Genomic DNA, 9633 nt, shown 5'->3' with positions numbered 1-9633 from the left:
AAAGAGGGACAAAAGATACCAGAGTCACAGTCAAACTCATAAATCAAAAATAAAGTGACAACGCCATGGCTAAAAATGAAAAAGACAAACAGACAAACAATAGTACACATGACACAACATAAAAAACTAAAGCATAAGCAACACCAACCCCACCAAAAACTAGGGGTGATCTCAGGTGCTCCGGAAGGGTGAGCAGATCCTGCTCCACATGTGGCACTGGTCGTGTTGCTTATGTAATAACAATTCTGGTAAATAGTCTTATTTGGTAGGTCACATTCATGAAAGGGAAGGGGATATTAGTTACGACGTAAGGAACATATCCGATACTATTGTGAAACTGTTATTCCATAACCGTCAACCAACTTGTAATGGCATTCGTAAAATTTACGAAGGGATGATTTCAACTTCACCATTTGGAACTCTTGGTTTAATAGCTGCCTTGTGAGCAGCAATCCTCTATCAAGACAATCATGATAGGAAATGCAAGCAGAGCATATCGTATCAATTGGGAAATATATACCCATTATGCAGGTGCTGCTGGAATGTTGCTACTTAGAAATGGAAAGTTCACAATCGGAATAGTTATCAAAGGTACCAGGACTATAATTTAGTACGCCAGACACACATTTAGTCTTCATAAGACTCATCAGTGACGCTCATATCAAAATATTTTTAAAGCCAAAAGAGGTACAAAGTTGAACAGCATTGAGGATCCAAAATTCCAAAAAAGATGTGCCAAATACGGCTAAGGTAATCCTTGCCTTGGATAAGAAAATCCTTAGTTTTTCAAAAAATTCAAAGTTTTGTAAACAGGAAATCTATAAAAATGACCACATTAACGATATTCATGTCAACACTTCGTACTGGGCTGGTGATACCCTCGGAGACGAAACGTCCACCAGCAGTGGAATCGACCCAATGATGTCATTGTTATCAAAGGTACCAGGATTATAATTAAGTGACGCTCATATCAAATACAAAGTTGAAGAGCATTGAGGATCCAAAATTCCAAAAAAATTGTGCCAAATACGGCTAAGGTAATCTTTGCCTGGAATAAGAAAATCCTTAGTTTTTCGAAAAAGTTTTGTAAACAGAACATTTATAAAAATTACCACATTATTGATATACTGGGCTGGTGATACCCTCGGGGACGAAATGTCCAAAGCTGAAATCATATCTTTTGTCGTAAAGTTTTGTTTTCAACCGACCCTCATTGTCAATTTCTAGATGTTAGTCAAGATATGAGCCCGACTTAACTGTATCTGTAGTATCCTTTATCTCTAGTTCGATGGGATAGATGCGTTCCACATAGTCACCAAATTTTGAATTCTTTAGTGAAAGAACATCATCTATATAGCGGAAAGTAGAGTTAAAGGATATCGCTAACATCTTGTCTTTCTCCCTAAGAAGTTCCTGTATGAAGTAAGCCTCATACTAATAAAGAAACAAGTCGACAAGAAGAGGGTCACAATTTGTTTCCACAGGAATGCCGACAATTGAAAAACATGTCCTCCGAACGTAACAAATATGTTGTCAATCAAGAAATCAAGCATCTTGATAATGTCAGTTTCAGAGAATTTTTTGTTTGAATCAGAATGATCCTTTACAAAGTAGGATTTATCCCTCTCTAAGACAAGATAATTGTATCTACCTACGTTGGTTATTCTTAAGTTACACCAAAAAGGTTATCTTGATATAAAATTTAAAGGTGTCCAGTAAAACCCGAAGTAACGTCCTCCGTGATTCTGCTCAACTAATATCAGCACAATTGATAATCGATAATTGTAAAACGAGGAACACTTGCAGTAATTAATTACATGACGTTTTCCCCCTTTCGAATGATGTGTTTGAGCTTTTGGTTTTGCCATTTGATAAGGAACTATCTGTTTTACATTTTCGGCGATTATTTTTTTATAAAAAGTACAAAGATTATTAATGTTATATATTTCATCAAAAATGTTGCATTGGTTACACAGGATTATACAGCGTCACCATTTGGTTTAGATTTTTCTTCGAATCGCCTTAACACATAATGCAGGGAAAGTTTAAATAGAGATGTTAAACCAACTCAAAAATGCAATACATGAAAATATTCGTGACAACCACGCTCAAATCAAACAAAACAAACTATGTGCAGATCAATTAGAAACGTGAAGTATCATCCTTAAACAAGCCTGAAAGAGTTCAATTCATCACTTTATTCTGTTTTTGTCGACTTCGCTAAAATCTGACAACTTAGATAGAGGTGTGTTGTGGCAGTTGATGAGACACTATTGCATTCCTCTGACAACTTAGATAGAGGTGTGTTGTGGCAGTTCATGATACACTATGGCATTCCTCTGACAACTTAGATAGAGGTGTGTTGTGGCAGTTGATGAGACACTATGGCATTCCTCTGACAACTTAGATAGAGTTGATGAGATACTATGGCATTCCTCTGACAACTTAGATAGAGGTGTGTTGTGGCAGTTGATGAGACACTATGGCATTCATGAAAATTTGTTACAACCATCTGAAACACCTCTACAGGAATGCAGAGTAAGTTACAATCATCTGAAACACCTCTACAGGAATACAGAGTAAGATCATTCACAAAGGCGAACAAATAGAGGCATTTGATATTACAACTGGGTAAATATAAAACAAAAGAAGTTGTAGTATGATAACCAATGAGACAACTGTCCACAAGAGACCAAAATGACACAGACATTAACAACTATAGGTCGCCGTACGGCCTTCAACAATGACAAGACTGTCTTGTTCACCTATGCTATTCCTCCTGTCAGTTGACTGGATCATGAAGCATTCCACGGACGACAGAATAAACGGTATTCAATGGACTATGTTCACCCAGCTGAATGACCTAAACTTTGCCGATGACATTGTGTTGCTGTCCCAAAACCACCACCAAATGCAGGACAAACTAGCAGGATGAAAAGAGAGCATCAGAAACAGGCCTTTCCATAAATCACAACAAAATCAATGTTTTAAAGTCAAATACAAGGTCCCTATATAGCAAGTCTGATGGTTAACACCAAATCTTAAGAAAAAGTGGATTCTTTTACATACATTGGAAGCGTAGTGGATAATTTTGGCGGCTCAGATCGATAAAGATGAAAAAAAATCAGAATTGGCAAAGCTAGAACTGCATTTAATATGATGGGATCAATTTAATTTGGAAAGCACGAAACATCACTCACGAGACCAAAACACGCGTTATAATTCCAATGTGAAAACCATACTCTTATTATTGAGCTGAGACTTGGAAAACAACAAAAAGTCTGTTTCAAAACTCCAAGTCTTCATCAACAACAGTCTCAGGTTCATGCTTAACATCAGATGGTCTGAGATGATTTCAAACAAAGATCTATGAGTAAAAAAGATCAACCAATATCCAGTTGATGAAGAGAAAAAAAGAAGAGAAAATGGCGATGGAAAGGACACACACTTAGGAAGCCAAACAACATTACAAGGCAATATATGATTTAGCAGGTAAGGGAGCCTTAAAATAGACAATATATTAATCTTTCGACTTTCAAATGAATTACAAAAAAGAAAAATATTGAATTTTAAAGTTAGAAAGAACATCCTGTCGATGCAAAATAGATGCTTAATCTTGTTTTTGCTATTGGAATTCCTAAAAAAAAAACAAATCTATATATTGACACACTATGTGTTGAACACAATTAGTAAGTTCTTATGTTCATGATATTCAAAAAATAAACATTTTTTTTGTTATGAGTAACAATGCCTAGTGTTTTCGGCATGTAGACACAGGGGTTTCCAGAAACCCGCTATCCACACCTTGAGGTCAAAATCCATTGTTATTTGTAGCGATAGATCTATTCAGTTTACACTTGTTTCAGACATATAGGAACTCAGTCGAAGTATAACAATAGAACTGGGGTTTAAAACGAAGATAAATATATTTGAATGTCCATCTAACAACGAAGTATAACAATAGAACTGGGGTTTAAAACGCAGATAAATATATTTGAATGTCCATCTAACAACGAAGTAGACATAACTTCCTTATTCTTTTAATATGCACAGGTATCATTGATTATACGACATTTGAATGATCCAGTCAGGTAATTAAGACAATAAATATAGATTCATCATGTTCATGTTTCCGCATGCCAAACCCTGCACTAAAAACATAAAACTTTCGACACACACTATTTTTTTTAGAAGAATAGTTTAGTTATCAAAATTAAAAAAAAAGTACTCAACATTAAAATGGCATAGTATACTTATAGTAAAGATTTCGTTTATAGAAAATCACCACTTAGAGTGATCTTTTAGTAGAAGGCGACTTCCGGAGTGCTTTGAACTCACCGACAGGACATTTATCTTATCCTCCGTCTCGTTTCCCCACAAATCCGTAATTTTACTACAATTCATGGTAAATTCTCCATTTAATGTTGTTTTAGTAAATTTGTTGAAATATTACAAAGAGAAAAAAATATGAAAATAATTGAAATGAAAAGAAAATGGATTTTTGAAAAAAAAAGGAGGAGGACAAAAAAAAACTTGTCTTGTCTCCAAGTACATTTAGACTCATATAAGTAAAAGTCCACATAAGAATCAAACAAACGGGCGTTTTCTTTGAATCTAACCTACATAATAAAAGGCTAATATAAACGCTTGTTTTGTATCTAACCAATCCTGCAACAGACTTATACGATCGCTTGTTATATATAATAATGAATATGACTAAAATGTGCAAAAGACATGGCAACAAAAAAGAAAAGAATAAAGTAAAGTAGGGCAAACAAAAAGAAGAGAGAATAAGTGGTTGCTATAAAACAAAGAGCATAAATAGAAAACAAATAAAGGACCCCATACAGATCCTCATTAACAATAAGGTTTTAAATTTGTTTTTTAAATTTCTTTGTTCCGCTCATCACCATGCCATAAATATTTACTTAAGACTCCAACATTTTACCTTGCGATAAGTGAATAAACAGATAAAGGGTAATGCATGCAGCTTACTTCATTCTAACAACTGCTACCTTTGCAATTTAAATATGAAAAACATGACTCAACTGTTTGCATTATTTCATAAAGATTCGCATTATAAGTAAACGCTAACATATGAAAAATCATAAACTAGTTTGCATTATGTACAAAAGCCTTTTAAAAGTTGATCTTTGGTATTGGTTCAATAAACATATATATGTTATATTGCATTGATGGGTCTTGTATTACATACCAGAGACCCGTATGTAGAACTGAATTGTATTATATACAAGATACCCGTATTTAGAAATGAAGTGTCGACAATCGGCAATGTTTATAAAGGAAACGAAAATGGAAATTCTCTTTAGCCAATAGGACTACTTTTAAAGGTAATTTTAGTAAGCTCTGTTGCATATTTATTTGAAATATCAATATGATATGAAGTTGTTTTCCATTTGTTTGATGTTTTTAGCTTTTGATTTTGCCTTTTGATAAGGGACTCTCCGATATAAAATTTTCTTTGAGTTCGGCAGTTTGGTTACTTCTTTTTCATTATTCAGTCTTAACTTTAGGTAAAGTTATTTTCTATGATTGTGTTTTACATTAAATGACCTTTATGAGTAAAATAATATTGTAGATTCTTGTGAACATGGGCGTATCAGGGATATATCTTATTTTGAAACATATGTTTTAAGTTTTTTTTTTAATATTGAGCGCCTGCTTCAAATAATTTACACCTCTATTTCCTCCTCCCTCTATGAAAGCCTCCACCTGCTACTGCATGGTGCTTAATACCATATGTTACAAGTATGTATACCCTTTGAGCACCTCATTCTGATATCATATGTTACAAGTATGTATACCCTTTGAGCACCTCATTCTGGAATATGAGAAGACAACTATTCAAGTTATTATTTTACTAAGTTATTTAAATCATAGTATATCAAATAGAAAAGCTGGAATTCATAATAAAACTTGTAAAGCCTCGTAAGATGTACATAATTTTTTTGTTTAAAGTACACTTATAAACAAGTCTTACAGGTATTTCAATCGTCTTTGTGTATCGCGCAATGAATGATTTGAAATAACTATCGGTGCTATTTCAATGGGTTGCTAACACTGAAAGGTTAATCTATTTAAAGGTCCAACTAAATAAGAATACATACTTCTTTATTCATTGCACACGCAATTTGAATGATCCAGTAAAGTGACCTAGACAAAAAAGTCCCAAATGAAACCTACCGAATTAGACTTATTACCGGATTTGTACTAACATGAGGTAGCAATAAACAGTTAGGAAAACATACCAAAATTTGCCCTTATAAATTTTACCAACCCTTTTTCATTGATATCTTGCAATATCTAGCTTACTGTTTTTGTCATATACGGGCATATGTATGTAATCAGAATCTTCCATAGATTTTATATCTAGTATATAAAATGGTAAAATATAATTTCATTTTGGTGTATCCATGGCTCAGAGATCCATGGCAACAATCTGCATTTATTTGTTATAAAATATTGCAAAAAGGGGGGAAAGATGTCACAAGTTTCCCCAAAATTTGGCTAAAAGTAGAATTTCAATCGTTTGAAGAAATACCTTTTCTGAAACTGTGTACATATATCTTTCAGCAAATCCAATGAAAATCATATGTCTTTCATCTCATTGTTTTGTAAAATTGCGCCAAAAACTTCGTGTATAAATAGAGTGTTTGTAAACGGTAAGCGGAAGAAGGGATCCCGTAGACCGCCCTACGTCACGATTCATGAATTATGCATATTCTATTTATAGGCTATTTTTAAACGATTCGGAAAGTACTAATGCTAAAAATAGAATTTTCTTAACATGTAAAACTATCTTAAAAAAACGATGCAAAATCATTAAGTTTCATGGAGGGTTATTTTCGTAGAACGTGATCGCGTTTTTTTATTTCACGTTCAACGTGTTTTCACTTTTTTATTTTACGTGCAGTCGTGCAAAACAGCTAGGTGTTCAACATGTTCTGCTTTTGTACTTTTTATACGTGCTTCGTGATTCAAATATAAAAAAAAGAAGATGTGGTATGATTGCCAATGAGACAACTATCCACAAAAGACCAAAATGACACAAAAATTAACAACTATAGGTCAACGCACGGCGTTCAACAATGAGCAAAGCCCATACCGCATAGTCAGCTATAAAAGGCCCCGATAAGACAATGTAAATCAATTCAAACGAGAAAACTAACGGCCTGATTTATGTAAAAAAAATGATTAACGAAAAACAAATATGTAACACATAAACAAACGACAACCACTGAATTACAGGCTCCTGACTTTGGACAGGCACATACATAAATAATGTGGCGGGGTTAAACATGTTAGCGGTATCCCAACCCTCCCACTAACCTGGGACAGTGGTATAACAGTACAACATAAGAACGAACTATAAAAATCAGTTGAAAATTTTAAAGGCTTAAAATGCTTATTTTTCTTGCTCAGTATTTTTCACAACAAAAAAAAAAAACCACTAGACAGGGATCGTCAACATGCTCAAGAACGAAATTGAATTAATTTTGTTTCCGTTATAAGAAATGATAAGGCGGTAAGGCCAATGATTTTGTTCCTTTATTTGCATTTTAAAAGTTAAGAATATCTTTATACACTTTTTTAAACGCTGTAAATTATTTATATCATAAATGTGTACACACTAAATAGGGAATATTAAGTAAAACAGAGAGTTCATATATACAAGAGGACAGTGACTCAGTCACAAAAGGTTCACCTTAAAGTCTTTATTTTTTCGTGCAACGTTCATGACAGAAACTATTTCACGTTCAACGTGAAATGGTGTCTTAAATAGGACTACAGAGTCCCCTGTTGTCTTTACATTATATATCTACTATAAGACGTTCTATAGGGTCCCCTATATTATTTGTTTATTATTTAAATACTAAAGGGCGTTCTACCGAATCTCCTAGACAATCTACACGATGCCCTGTTGAATGTTTTTATGTTTATACTATAGGGCGTTCTACAGGATCCCCTGGGCGGTCTACAGGATTCCCTGTTGTCTTTACATTATATATCTACTATAGGACGTTCTATAGGATCCCTATATTGTTTGTTTTATTATTTATATACTAAAGGGCGTTCTACCGAATCTCCTTGACAATCTACTCGATGCCCTTTTGATTGTTTTTATGTTTATACTATAGGGCGTTCTACAGGATCCCCTGGGCGGTCTTCAGGATCCCCTGTTGTCTTTACATTATATCTCTCCTATAGGACGTTCTATAGGATCCCCTATATTGTTGTTTATTATTTATATACTTAAGGGCGTTCTACCGGATCCCCTGGGCGGTCTACATGATGCCCTGTTGATTGTCTTTTATGTTTATACAATAGGGCGTTCTACAGGATCCACTGGGCGGTCTACACGATCCTCGTTTGTTTAAAAATATATTTCTACTATAAGACGTTCTAAAGTATCCCCTGTTGTTTGTTTTTTATTTATATACTAAAGGGCGTTCTACAGGATCCCTTGGGCGGTCTTCATGATACCCTGTTGTCTTTACATTATACGTGTACTAAATGGCGTTCTATAAGACCCCCTGTTGATTGTTTTTCATGTTTATACTATAGGGCGTTCTACAGGATCCCCTGGACGGTCTACAGGATCCCCTGTTGTCTTTACATTATATATCTACTATAGGACGTTATATATAGGATCCCCTATATTATAAAAAAGAAGATGTGGTATGATAGCCAATGAGACAACTATCCACAAAAGATAGTTTGTTTATTATTTATATACTAAAGGCCGTTCTACCGGATCGCCTGGGCGGTCTTCAGGATCCCTTGTTGTCTGAACATTATATATCTACTATAAGACGTTCTATTGGATCCCCTATATTGTTTGTTTATTATTTATATACTTAAGGGCGTTTTAAAGGATCTCCTGGGCGGTCTTCAGGATCCCTTATTGTCTGAACATTATATATCTACTTAAGGACGTTCTATAAGACCCTCTGTTGATTGTTTTTCATGTTTATACTATAGGGCGTTCTACTGGATCCCCTGGGCGGTCTACAGGATACCATGTTGTCTTTACATTATATATCTAATATTGACGTCCAATAGGATCCCCTATATTGTTTGTTTATTATTTATATACTAAAGGGCGTTCTACCGAATCTCCTAGACAATCTACACGATGCCTTGTTGATTGTTTTTATGTTTATATTATAGGGCGTTCTATAGGTTCCACTGAGCAGTCTACAGGATCCCAGTTTGTTTAAAAAAAGTATATCTATAATAAGACGTTCTAAAGTATCCCCTGTTTTTCATTTTTATACTAAAGGGCGTTCTGCAGGATCCCCTGGGCGGTCTACAGGATCCCCTGTTGTCTTTACATTATATATCTACTATAGGACGTAATATATAGGATCCCCTATATTATAAAAAAGAAGATGTGGTATGATAGCCAATGAGACAACTATCCACAAAAGATAGTTTGTTTATTATTTATATACTAAAGGCCGTTCTACCGGAGGTCTTCAGGATCCCTTGTTGTCTGAACATTATATATCTACTATAAGACGTTCTATTGGATCCCCTATATTGTTTGTTTATTATTTATATACTAAAGGGCGTTCTACCGGATCCCCTGGGCGGTCTACATGATGGCCT

The sequence above is a fragment of the Mytilus trossulus genome, unplaced genomic scaffold (genome assembly GCF_036588685.1).
Source record: "Mytilus trossulus isolate FHL-02 unplaced genomic scaffold, PNRI_Mtr1.1.1.hap1 h1tg000262l__unscaffolded, whole genome shotgun sequence".
In the NCBI taxonomy this organism is placed as follows: Eukaryota; Metazoa; Mollusca; class Bivalvia; order Mytilida; family Mytilidae; genus Mytilus; species Mytilus trossulus.
The sequence above is the reverse complement of the archived record's forward strand: the minus strand, read 5'-3'. Positions refer to the sequence as shown.